Consider the following 13,565-nt stretch of genomic DNA (forward strand, 5'->3'; position numbering starts at 1 on the left):
AAGCTATTCTGTAATGAATGATACAGGGGAAATTAGTGTTTAGACTGCCTAGTACTGATAATTATGGATTACAAGAAAAAAATTAAACAGAAAATAAGGAAAGTGAGCACGAGGAAATGCAGAAAGCATACATACTCAGGACAACTGGAGGAATTTAGTATCCTGGAACCTGACAGCCCAGAACAGTTCAGAGCAGAGCCAGCCAGGGCAGCATTCAAGCAAAGCTTTGAGACAGTGCTGAGAGTTTAATCCGGGATAAATGTGGCTGACAAATCCAAAGGACAGGCATTGGGCTAAAAATAGCATATAAGCCAAGGGAAAGGAAACCCAGATTTGAAACAGAGCAAGAGGAAGGATGACAGCCAAGCTAGGAAATATGAAGAGGATTACACCACAGAGAAAGGGAAACTAGCTTGCCTTTAATGGCTTTTAAGTCAGTGTTTGAAGTTTGGGCAATTTGAATCAGTCAGAAGAGATTGAAGTTGTTTAGAAGGGCCATCCATTCAAAAAATAGAGTTTCAGGGTGCTTCTGAAGTTATATGTGTGTGTGTATGTGTGTGTGTATGTGTGTGTCTGTGTGTGTGTGTATACATACATATATATATAAATATATATATATAGTTTTTTTTTTCCTCTGAGTTTGAGGGCAAGACTTAAAGAACTACACAGAAAAAAATCTTTATTCCTCAGAAATTCTGGGGTGGTTAGTCCCAGGAATTGGGGATTGGAAAAGCCAAATGAAATTTTCAAGATAAAGCACCTTTCTTACAGCAGAAGTTGTAAACTTGTTCCTGAAAGGGCTTGACTTTAAGGAGTGGAAAGAGATTCATACCTGAGGAAATCTCAAAGATATTTTGCTTACACATGGTAAGTATTGTCTCTGTATTCATATTATATACGTGAAATCTGATTGGCTTTATATATTATCTATACGAGGAGTTTTTCACTTCTGGGTAAAATGCTCCAAATGGGTGTTCCTCCATTCCACCCCCTAAAAATAAAATAACTAGCTCAGTTACTGTTGTTGCTTATCTAGTGTTAACTAGAGGTACAGAGATATAAAAGGACAGGAATTCTCTCAACAAGGAAACACGTTGTTTCCTGTGTCTCTAACTGGTATCCCTGTTGTGTCATGAATGGCATCAACCTTAGGATAAAGATGACGTAGAAGATAGTTAAGTGGTGGGGCTAGAAGAATCTTAGCTCTTGCTGGCATCAGGAAATCACTGGTGTACTCGATGCTGGACCTCCAGTTATAGGACAGATAACATTTGTATTTTGCTTAGATCATTTTGAGTTGGAGTTTCCATTACTTGCTGCCAAAATCATACCGATGCATACTGATATGTGCCAGGTCCTCCTCCAGATGCTGAGGATACAATGGTAAAAATGAAATAGACAAGGGTTAATTGGAAGAGCAGCAAAGAAACCAGATAATTTTAGCAGAATAATTGATGATGGCTATTTGACCACCAAATTGGTGCCACTGTTGACTAACTGATTTGAATTTAGGGGAGGGGATGAATCCTGGGGATGCAATACTAAACCCATTGTAGGAGTTAAAGTTTCTAAAAACTGAATGGTTATTTACATGCTGACCATTGAGGAGATGTTATGGAGGGCTGGGAAACAAGGATTCTTCCATTAAGAAACCTCCTTTAAAGGGGACTCAGAAAGAGTATCCAAGAATATGAAGGAAAATCAGGAGAATATGGAATCAAGGAAGCCAAGAGAAGAGTATCTAAAGGAAGCCATGGTCAACTGTGCAAAGCAGCTTAGGAGTTAGGAAAGATGCAGGCTGTAAACTGTTAGATTGAAGCACAATAAGGTCAATGTGAACCATGACAAAAGAAGTTTCGGTGTAGAGAGAAGGGTGGGTGTCGGACGGGAGGGAATTGAACAAGGAAAGGAGGGAAGGGCAGTGGAGTCAGGGATTATTTTTGCAAGCAACTTAGCTGGAAAGGGGGATAGAAAAATATAGAAGATTGTGCGTATTTGGGGAGGAGAGGGAGAATTTCAAAGTTCCACAGAAGATTCTGTTTGGCCCTCCTGATTGAGAACTTCTTATAAGGAATAATCAGTTTCCTTTAGCCTTTATTACAGGCCCATATCGTACAATAGGTATTCGGAAAGGGCCTGTTTTAAAAGGTCCACCCTATGAGTCACATAATGAACAATGAGAATTAGATAGGTAGGTTTGGATTTCCCAACAGTATACTTGATGTGTTGAGTTTGGCTATGAAGGGCTTTTAATTTCCTGTGTAAGATTGTTATTTTAATTACCTTTCTCAAGGAGTTGTGCTTACTTACTCTATGGTTTTGAATGGCATTCAGAACTTATTTGGTAAAACTTTGTTTTTAATTGCACATTTGTTTTTAATTCACTTCATATATATTATGACGTGAAGTGAAGTGAAGTGAAGTGAAGTGAAAATTCCTCTGGTCCTACCACACAGAGAAAACCTCTCTACACATTTTAGCATGTTTCCTTTTAGTCTTTTTGCTGCATGTGTATTTGTCGGCACCTTCCATGTGTTTAGTACTTCCCTAGGTCTGGGCACCACTGGAAGCAGCCATGAAATGTGAGGCCTAGACCCCACTCTCCAAGAGCTGACGGTATATTTGAAAGGAAAATCATACAGAATGAGCTGCAAGGGAGAATCATGGCCAGGGCCAAGATTAAGGGGAGGCAAGCGAGGCCCCATCATGCAAGGGCAGGATCAAATTTTGGCTTTATTTTAAAATGTGTATTTTATTCATCCTGAAATTTTTTGTGCTAATTTGATTTTTAAAAAATATTCTATCAAAATATTATACATCTTAATTGCTGAGTTGTTTAGGACCCCTTAAATTTTGTGCCCAAAGAGATGCCTCACTGGCCTCACCTTAGTAACCCCCTGGCCGACAGCATGGGCCTTAGATTCAGACAGATGTAGATTTGAACCTATCCCTCACACTTACTGGAGGTGTGACCTGAGCAAGTTACCTGCCCTCTGTAAGCTCAATATTTGTAAAGTGGAGCCAATTAAGTTAAGTAAGCTAATACAGGTAAAGTACTAATAAGCTTAAGGATATAACAGATGTTTAGTAAATAGAATATTATTTCAAAACAAAATGAGTGATTTAAATATTCACTATAAAATAGCACTGTTCGATAGAAATTGAATATAAACCAAGTGATTTTAAAAGCAGCTATTTTTTTAAAAAAGTGAGTGAAATTTTAATATTATTAAACTCAATATATCTAAAACATTGTTTCAACATAAAAGCAATATAATAATTATTAATGGGGTATTTACATTTTTTAATACTAAGTCTTAGACATTAGGTATGTATTTTATACTTACAGCACACCTCGATTTTGGCAAACCAAATTTCAAGTGCTCAGTAGCCACGTGTGTCTGGTGGCTGCCATATTGGCTAGCACACATATAGACCTTCTTGGAAGGTATTTGTAGACTAAAGTAATTGAGACAGAAATGTGGAAAAAGTAAGACATTTTTAAACCTGATTAATAAGGAAAATTTGGAAACAGCACAACCTTCAAGTATAGGACAGTCTCTAATATCCTTTGAATAACTCTCTTTGAAATATGAAAGGCTATAATGGGTCAAAAGAAAACTTCAGCTGAATTAAATTTAACAGAGTTTAATTGAGCAAAGAATGATTCGCAGATGGGGGCAGCCTCCCCAGTCAGAGTAGGCTCAGAGGTTCCAGTGCAGCCACGTGGTGAAAGATTTATGGACAGAAAAAGAAAAGGGACATACAGAAAACGGAAGTGAGGTACAGAAACAGCTAGATTGGTTACAGCTGGGTGTTTGCCTTATTTAAACATGGTTTGAACAGTTGGCCACATTTGATTGGCCAAAACTTGGCGATTGGCACAAGAGTAGGCTACAGTCTGTTTATACCTCTACTTGTTATAGTTCACGATGTACAGAGAAACCTTTAAGCTGAACTTAAAATATGTAAGCAGGCAACTTTAGGCTAAACTTGATTTAACAGATTGCTTGGGAATACAATTAGGAAAAAAAAAAAGCCAGTAGGAAGAAAACATTACTCCCCCTTTAATTTCTACCAGTTTATCAAACGTTCTTTGCTTCTGCATTGTTCATTCTCTTATTCTATTTCCTTTGGATTCTAAGAACATCTTAATGTTATTTCTGAGCACATTAGCCATGGATTTGAAATATTTTGAGTTTTAACTCAGTCTGTTCCCTGGGCCAAAAATTGATGAGCATTTGAGAGCATAACAACCAGATATTTCACAGATATTTTAAAGGCTTGAAAAATTCAAACTTGAAAAAATAAAACTATAACTAAACTTAAAGTTGGCAAAGAATTATAAATTTTAAAGTGACTGGCTTAGAGTCTAACTCTTACTGGGAAGGTGAGAGTCTGTCTGCTTAATTCACTTTGTGTCAAGAAAATTTAAAAATCAACAACAAATTTCCCAAAGAATATGCACAACATCCTTGAGGATAGTATAAAATCAAAAACGTTTTAAAAGATATTAACTCCAAGTACCTTTGCTTCCTGGCCTCTGTCAGGAATCCTGGCCTCTCAACGGAATCTTTACCTTCTTTGCCACATACGTGCCCCCTGTTGTTAGCAATGATTGCAGACGAGGTACTACATGTGCAGCAAAAACCAGCTAGACCCATCAGCCCCAAGTTATTTTTCTAGCATGAAAGAAATTGCTGGTTTTTTGTGTGTGCTCATAGTTTATTTATAGCATTTAACATTTTACTTCAAGTTAAGACCTAATTTTAGAGTGCAAGAATTGACTGTTTTTGGTAATAGTAGGAATGAAATTTCTTTGATTAAGAGGTGCCTTCCTCATGATCTCTATATTTTTAAGGTAAATGCTGAGTCATTCATGATGCATTAAAAAAAAATCTTCCTTTTCTCAACCCTCCTTCCTGGATTGGAAGTGAATGTACCAAACTGTAGAACTCTTTTTCTGGAAGTTTTCCAGGTCTGAGAATATGGGGACAAGGTCTTTTAAAATTCTGCAGCTTCACTGTTCTGTGTGTGTGCCTGCCTGTACCAGCAGTTTTGGTCTCACCTGAGAGTTTCTTAAGAAAGCAGAATTTCCTGTCTAATTGTACCTTTGTACATGCTGACCAGTCTCTCCCTATTTCCCTCTCCCTCTCCCTCACCCTCCCCAATCTCTGGCAACCGCTGTTCTATGAAATCAATTTTTTTGATTCCACAGCTGAGTGAGAACATATTGTATTGTCTTTCTGTGTCTCGCTTATTTCACTTAACATTATATCTTCCAGGTTTATCCACATTCTGGTGTCCTATTGCACAATAGGGTTACTATAGTAACAATAATGTATTGAATATTTCAAAATAGAAGAAAGGATTTTGAAAGGTCTTACTACAAAGAAATGATACCATGTTTTGAGTCGATGGATATATTAATTATCCCAATTTGGTCATTGCAGAATATATACATGTGTGGAAATATCACATTGTACCCCATACATATGTACAATTGTGTGTCAAAACTTTTTAAAAATTTAAGAGAAAAACATTTTTAAAGAAAGTAGAATCCCAAACTCCAACCAAACCTACCAGATCAGAATCTGCATTTTAATAAGTTTCATGAGATGATTCTTATGCACATTAAAGTATGAGAACTGATCTACAGAGTACAAAGGCTACCATAGTTTTGTTTACATAATTGTTAAAACATCCACCATAAATTGTTTCATTACTATTAATTACAGTTTCTCAAATTAAAATTTAAAAGTTTCCATACTTAACCATTTAACTAAGATTTCCATTATATCATGCTGCCATTCAAAAGAATCTTTGACCTGAATATTCGTTTACAAAAATGTTCTTGTGTAATTTATAAGTATTCTTGTAATCTATACAGGTATTTGCATTCATTCTTATACAAGCACTTTGGGAATGAGATCCAGGCATAGGTATTTTTTTAAAAGCTTCTCAGGGGAAGCTGGTGTGCAGCTAGGACAGAGGACTGCTGTTTTGTCTCCAGAATATCTGATCCACAGGCCTCAAGGTCTAATTACAGCTCTGGTTATTATAAGATGTGTAATCCCCCCAGTGGACTGATTCAGGTCAGGATTTCTTTCCTGCCTTTTCTTGCTCTCCTTGGTTTTTTAGTTCTTAGATATACCCTAAACAGTCATTCTTATAGCTCTGCCATGATTTCACTCATAAATCATTTCCTTTCACACTTCTGGTATCTTTCCAGCTTTTCAGAGTTTTTCTGGAATCCAGGAGCCTGAAAATAGTATCCCAGATGTGTCTACCTCCATTTTCCTTCCTCCTTTCTCTGTGATATTCTTCAGAGACAGCCCAAAATAGCACTGGCCTCCTCTTGCTGGGACTTCAGCATTCTCAGGCAGTTTTGCATTTTTAAAATTAAAAAAATCCAAAGTAGTTTTACTAAATTAGATATCCAGCCATTCAGATCACTGATTCATAGTTTACAAAGCCAGTGATTATATTTTAAAACTAGAGATACTGGTAGGATGATGGCCGAGCTCAGAATGCAGCGAGTTTCAGTTTACTGCTCCCCACTCTCGATGAAATGGCTGGCAAGCTGCTCAAGGCTGATTTCTGTGCTGGACCACAGAACAGATGACACTCCTATCCTGTTATGTTTGCTTTAGAAGCATTTTTAAATGCTCTTTGGATGAATAATATTAAAATCTCCCAAACCAAATAAAGGCATTACATAAAAGAAATAATAAATTAATACCTTAAAGACATATTCTGGCCAATTACTTTCCCATGTAATTTTAAAAACATGCATATTTCACAACTAGGGAGCCAATTTGGATTTGCGAATGTAGCTGTTAGAATGACCTAGTTATTATATTTCTATCTGCTTTATTTGGGGACTGTTTTGATAAGCCCTTAGGTAGTAAAAATACTTCTTTAAAAAGAAATAAAAACTGTTGTTTTCTATCTGCTGTCATGTGTCTAGAAAGCAAGAGTGCCGGATGCTGTTTTCTGTTTCAGGAACCACCCAGGTCTTTTTACCTTCTGGCTCAAGCTTCCCCTCCCTCTGGGTTCTGAACTGACAAGTCTCTGCAGCCTATAATCTACTTTTCCACTTGATCAGTCTACTAGTTTTATCTTTAGTAATTCACATCAGCATTGAGCCCTAAGACATGAAGACCTGTCAAGTTGGCCCAATGAGAAAATCAATTTAAATATGGGAGAGAACATTAAATGATTGCCTTGAGTTTTGAGTTCACCATAAAGAGAATTGAAAGTACTCAACATCTTGAGTTCATGCAGTTTTCCCTACCAATGTTTTGCCAGGCAAGGGACTCGAAATCAAGTAGGATATATTATGTGCCAGGAAATGTACTTTTCAGGAAAGTACTTTAAAGATAAAGATTAAAAGCACTTTATGGGGCCTTAATGGCAATATTATCATTCAAGGGCATCCTTAAAAGTTAAACTTTTACTAGAAAACTACATGTAAATACAGATGGGGTCATTAAATGTTTTAAAGTACAAATTAACTAGCAAGATTTAAAAATTTTTAAAAATCGACCTAAGAATTCAGAAGTGGAACAGTAATCTACTTTAAATTGTTTTTTGGGGAAAAAAAGTGCGATGTTAATGAATAAATATATTTTTAAAAAATTCCAAGTACTTTTAAATAGGCTGTACATGAAATCATGAAAGCAATTCTAAAAGGGAAACATTCCAAAAAAACTACATGTTTTAATATATTAAGTTTCCATTATACAGTTTACCTTCCCTGTGGATCAGCAATAGACAAGTTGAAATCCTGAGCTGACTTTCTCATTCCCAACCCATATGCAGCCCAATTCCAGCTGGCTTTTCCATTTTACCTTCTGGTATGCCCCCTAGGGCCATAACCCGGCTTTAATGCTAGCCAAGACACGTCTACTGATTTAAACAACAACCATCAACACCTACAAACATAACCATGTAACCCCAAGATGTTACCCTTATTTCCCTAGACCAGGGCAATCACAGGGAAATATAAAGGGCTTTATTAACAACCATAGTGGTATTAGCTGCAGCCCCACTGACTTTCATTATTTTGAGTTTAGATCCCATCTATCATTTGAATATGTCCTCTAAATACATGTGTTGAAAACTTAACCCCCAATGCAGCAGTGTTGGGAAGTAATTGAGTCTGTGGGGGCAGAGGACTCATGAATAGATCAAGTTGGTACTGGAGTTGGCTAGGTATTGCAAGAGTGGGTTGTTATGCAAGGAAGTCCACCCCTCTTGCTCTCTGTGTCTTGCATGCTCACTTCTGCCCTTCCACATGGGATGACCCTTGCCAGATGCTGGTGCCATGCTCTTGGACTTTCCATCCTTCAGAACTGTGAGCCACATTCATGTCTTTTATTTATAATTACCCAGTCTGTGGTATTTGGCTATAGCAACAAAAAATAGGACTAAGACATTTCTTCTGTACCATTCAACCTGCCTCACTCAATGCTCAGTATAATGCTCAAGTATAAGCTTTCTTAAAGTATGAAGTTCAGGTGTTAAATAATGTCAGATACCTCACCTAACATACAGTAATACATATTTTAATGAGTATCGTTACTTAATCATTTATTCACATATTCCAACAGATCCCAAGTATAGCTATTGATTTTCTTCTTCAGTCCCAGTGCTCAGTAAATTTATTCATTTGATAAATACTCAGCGAGTCCCAGGCACCTTGGTAAGACAAATATTTACTCTGGTGACTCCGCCAACGATCAAAACATTTTCAGAACTTTCTTTTTATTTTTTTTTCGGGGTCAGAAGTGTGTTAATTATATAACACCTTACATTCATGGAGCCAGTGCACAAACATTATCACATTGTCTAATCCAGTCCTTATACTAATCAGGGGGTTATCACAATTCATATTCCGGGGGCTCACTGCTAACTGGATCCTGCTCAATATATACTTGAAAGAATGACTTCTAACCATGTTTGACCACTGAACAATGGAGACTGGAAGAAGTCAGTGACTGTGTTCACAAAGTCAACATCCAAGATGTAAGAACACAAACTTTCAGCTTCTGACCCACAATTATTTTTTTCTTCAATACACCAATATCTTCAACAGTGACAAATCATTACCTTGAGGAAAGACTTGATATGTGAGAAACTCTCAAAATTCATCAAGAATTAATTATAAGTATGGTGGGGAACCAAACTCGATAACAGCAGGAAGATTGTATTGTATTGTATTGTATTGTATTGTATTGTATTGTATTGTATTGTACTGTATTGTATTGTATTGTATTGTTTTTAATAAAATTGAGGTATTGATACTCAGGTAACAAACGAGCCACATTTTCTTGAGTGACTTATCAAGTCGCTCTGTAGACAGTTCTGGGAAGCTAGTTCTAAATATTTGTTTGCAGTGTCAGCTTCTCTAAAAGAAGCATGCAGGACTGTTTTAGAGGAGCGGGATGTTTTGGCAGAATGGAGCAAGGATCACAGTGAGTTTCATGAGTCTTGGTCTGTGGTCCAGGCTTGATCTTTCAAAGAGCATACACAGGACTGGTTGCATTTGTTGTTTACTTTAAAAAACATTAAGTAGAGCATGGGGCCTGAGGTTTAATGACTATACAAACAAATATATATTTTTAAAACATTAAGCAAACCAATAAAACTTATAATCAAACAAATCCAGACTCAATCCAGAACAAGGAATAAGAGTTTCATTATTCACCTAGAAAACTCTGCCCCAGTCTTCCCTTTCATTGGATTGTACCAGAAGCAAGGAATGAGGCAGCTTAGCCTAGCCAGAGGTAATGCCACATAGAAGCCTGTCTAGTTTCTTTGAAGACCTTAAAGTAAATGGAAGAAGCAACTGGGGCAAAAATCACTCGTTGTGGTTTCCAGATAAGGGCTGCAGTCCTCTATCCTATCTGTGATGAGGCCAAGGAGAGAATGTTACATAAATTAAAACCCAGAGGGATCTGGGCTTTGACATCCTTGTGGAGCTGGCTGATCAGACTGAGCCATTTCACCCTCAGGGGTAAACACAATATGCAGATTGTGGCTCCAGAGCATAGGAACGTTCAGATTCATAGACTTTTCTTTCTTAATTCTAACTTTTATGTTCATGGCTAAAATCAGACATACTCTCAAGGTTTTTAGATCCCATAACTATCATTTAACACGAGCAATCTATGAACTGGCCATTTTACAAGGGGAAGGAAATCGCTTGTGGATATATCAAAAACAATCTTTGACTCTTGGCAAGTTAGCGTTCGTTTGTTTTTTTCCTCAGGTCCTGTATTGGGAAGCCCTGTAACAGTGAACTTTCACATAACGGTGGGGTTGTTAGAGGTTACACAGACACAATCAAGTGGCAGATAAATCACTGGGCCAGCTTTTATCATCTCTGATCTGAGAAACTCAGAGAGGGAAACAAGCATTTCTCAATATCAAGGGTGATATTGAAGAAAACGGATGGATAACACAAAGCTAGATAAATACGCAATGATAGTTATCATCTGGCAAAGCAGAATTTGTAGAGCCATGACCATGAAAACAAAGCAGCTCTTGAATGTTAGGCTAAAGATAGATAAACACAGATCAAAGTAGGCTTAATTAAGAGCACTACCACGAAGAGTTAATTTGAGGACTAACTGAAAACTAGAGATGTTGAAGGGCCCAGATTAGCTCCATGAAAATCAGAGAAGACAACATAAGCTTCAAAGGAATTTTTCCTTCTACTCTTTGGAAGTAGAGGATTCTGAAATAAATGGGTCATTTACTTATTGTTTTATTATTTAGACCAATAACTACAAAGGCACAAATATAAGAGAACAGTAGGATAGTTCGAGTTTCGCAGGCCCTTTCATTTAGAAGTCTGCTCACCACTTATCATGAGAAGGCCAAAGGGATGCTGGAAGCCAATCACCACCTGGAAGTGTGGCTCCAGAGATGCCCTCTCCTGGGCCCTGGGATTTTGACTAGCCTGCTCGCCCCATTCAGGAGCCCTGTTAGTGCTTCCCCAGCCACACCTGTCATGCTCATTACAACTACTTAGAAGAGAAGACTTCTAGAAAGCGACACCTGGCCCCACACCACATTGCTACCAAGCCCAAACACTTCTCCTTCCCCAAGAGGGAATCAATCAACCTTTCACCCATTCCTGGTTTCCCCAGTCACTATTCAAGAAAAAGCTCCCTTGTTGAAACAACCTGTCATCTCCAGATTGCTTGACCCAAAACCCCTACTTCTTGCTTACCTGACATATTCAACTTACTCAGCCTCCCTGCCTTACCTGAAACCTGGCTTCTCAGAGGAATCTGCACTTCCCACAACACTGTCAAGTGGAAGCATTTCTTCTTTTACCTTCCCTGAAACTCAGGGATAAGAAGTGGGTCAGTGTCTTCTTTGCTCCCCCCCCACTCTTAGGTCATTGCTCTTCATTGCTGCAGATTCTCCACTCCCCCACCCCTGCTGTTTTACAAAGAAAAATACCACATCTGCTTTGAGACGCCAACTGAGCCAAACCACCCTCTCCCCTCTTCATTTCAGTCATCCACTGACTTCCCAGTCCCATTCCCTTCCTTTATGGAAGACTTCCCTTGCCTGAGAAATAATTATTCTCCACACCAATGTTAGCCATTGTCCTTGGAGATTTTAAGTCTTATGTGGATATTTACCTATTTCACTTTTGCCACAGCTGTCCCCTCCCAAGGCCACACCAATGTCATCAAGGTGAAATGGTACAGCCTCTGAAACCACTAATTAAAATTCACACTCCTTCTAACCTTCTAGTTAGCTCACTCATTCCACTATTTATTACTGCAATTGTTCTTTCACATCACTGGGTTCACTAATGCCTTTATCGTTCCCTCTTCCCCACTTCCTTCCTTTTTCTTTATTCATGAATCCTCTTTGGTCTTTCATCTCTTACTTAGCTGGCTCAGATCCCACAGTATATCTATTCAATTACCCTCTTGCAGTTACCTTCACCTCTTCCCACTACCTGGGGGTAGTGGGTGGGGGATCAGAAACAAACCTCAATTCAAGCCCTCTTCTTGTATCATTCTTCATAGTCTTTCCAAGTACTGTTATCCATTATCATGGCTTCATATACCTCTTTTGATGGTATCTGAAGAGGTACTGAAATTTGACAACCCCCAAATTTATAGCTCCACCTCCATGCTTTCATCTGCATTCTAAGCACACACACTTAACTGCCTGCTTGACTTCTCTCACTGGATATCTCAAATGGATTACTGCCAAAATTGAGCTGTGTTTCAACCCTCCAGTGTTCAGTAATCCAGTAATCTCAGTACATGGCCTCCCATCCTGCATTCACTCTTGGTATTCCATCAACCAATAAAGTCCCATCAGCTCAATCTCCCTACATCTCTCAAGTCTCATCTTTCTACCTCTGCCTTTTTCTGTCTGGATCAAACCACCTTGATCATGGCAATAGCTTGGTCTACACCAACCTCCAATTCATGCTCCACACAGTAGCCAGAGTAACATTTAAAAACAATTCTGATTACATCTCAGCCCTCTTTAGAATTTTTCAGTGACTTCCCTTTGCTCTTTGCATAAAATTAAAAGTCCCTAACGTGACCCTCAATACCAGGCATCTTCTGGCTCCCGACTGTTTCTCAAATGCATGGAGCCCCACTCTCCTTTGATGCTCTCTGTACTTTTCTCCTGCTATTCCTCCTTGTTTGGTTAGCATCTACTTATGCTTAAGGTCTCAGTCTAAACATTCTTTGAAGAAGCATTCTCTCACCTATGAGATTATATTTATTTGTAGGATTTGTAACTAAATTAAATATTATAAATATAAAATAAAATATACAATTATAAATAAAATCAAATAACTGTAGCTAAATTTAAAAATTTTTTTTTGCAATTATATGTTCAGCATGTTCCTCCTGCTAGACTGTAAAGTCTATAAGCTCAGAGAGACTCTCCCATTTCCAGTAGGGTGGCCAAGCATCTTGATTCGCCTGGAACTGAAGGAGTTACTGGGATGTAGGACTTACAGTTTTAAAACTAGGAAAGTCCTAGGCAACTGGCAGGGTTTGTTACTTGAATCTCTAATTCTTAGAACGCTCTTTAGCAACTCTTATAAAATGAATGCTTAAATGGAAGAGCTTCTCCTTCTATCCCTCCAAGGTAGTATAGGTGTGTAGGAGGAAAGAGTAGAATTGTGGTTTGAAGGATTAAGCTACAGAAATGATTACTGTCCTCCCCAGAACCTTTATTCAAAGGATTAATGCATACCACAGCCCTTCAAGAAGTTGTAAGAGATAGACATGTAAACTTCACCTGGCCTCCTGACAGTGTAGCAGGAAAAGCACAGGGTGAAAGGGTCTCAGATCCTCTACCATCTAAGTCATTGGGTCCATCTCTAAATTTTTTAGATTGCAGTCTGTACATTGATAAGGTTGAACTTTCTTTTCTTTTTTTTAGCCCGAAAATTCTCTTTCTTTCTAGCTCTGAAATTATTTGGTGTCTTTTACATAGCCCCATGAAGCGGGGAGACTTATACAGGGATGCCATTCTATAGCTTAGAGTTATAGGAGGTAGTA

The 13,565-nt window shown here is 38.1% G+C and overlaps 1 long non-coding RNA gene across 2 annotated transcripts in view; it reads right to left on the reverse strand.

The window, feature by feature from the left end:
* Window positions 1–1,175: 1,175 nt before the first annotated feature.
* Window positions 1,176–13,565, reverse strand: part of LOC110743975 — a 70,075-nt gene continuing 57,685 nt past the window's right edge. For both annotated transcript variants that reach the window (XR_002523881.2, XR_002523880.2), the window contains exon 4: window positions 1,176–1,369. This is a non-coding gene — a long non-coding RNA (uncharacterized LOC110743975). The remainder of the gene's footprint in view (window positions 1,370–13,565) is intronic.

Source organism: Papio anubis, chromosome 8 (assembly GCF_008728515.1).
Source record: "Papio anubis isolate 15944 chromosome 8, Panubis1.0, whole genome shotgun sequence".
NCBI classification, from domain to species: Eukaryota; Metazoa; Chordata; class Mammalia; order Primates; family Cercopithecidae; genus Papio; species Papio anubis.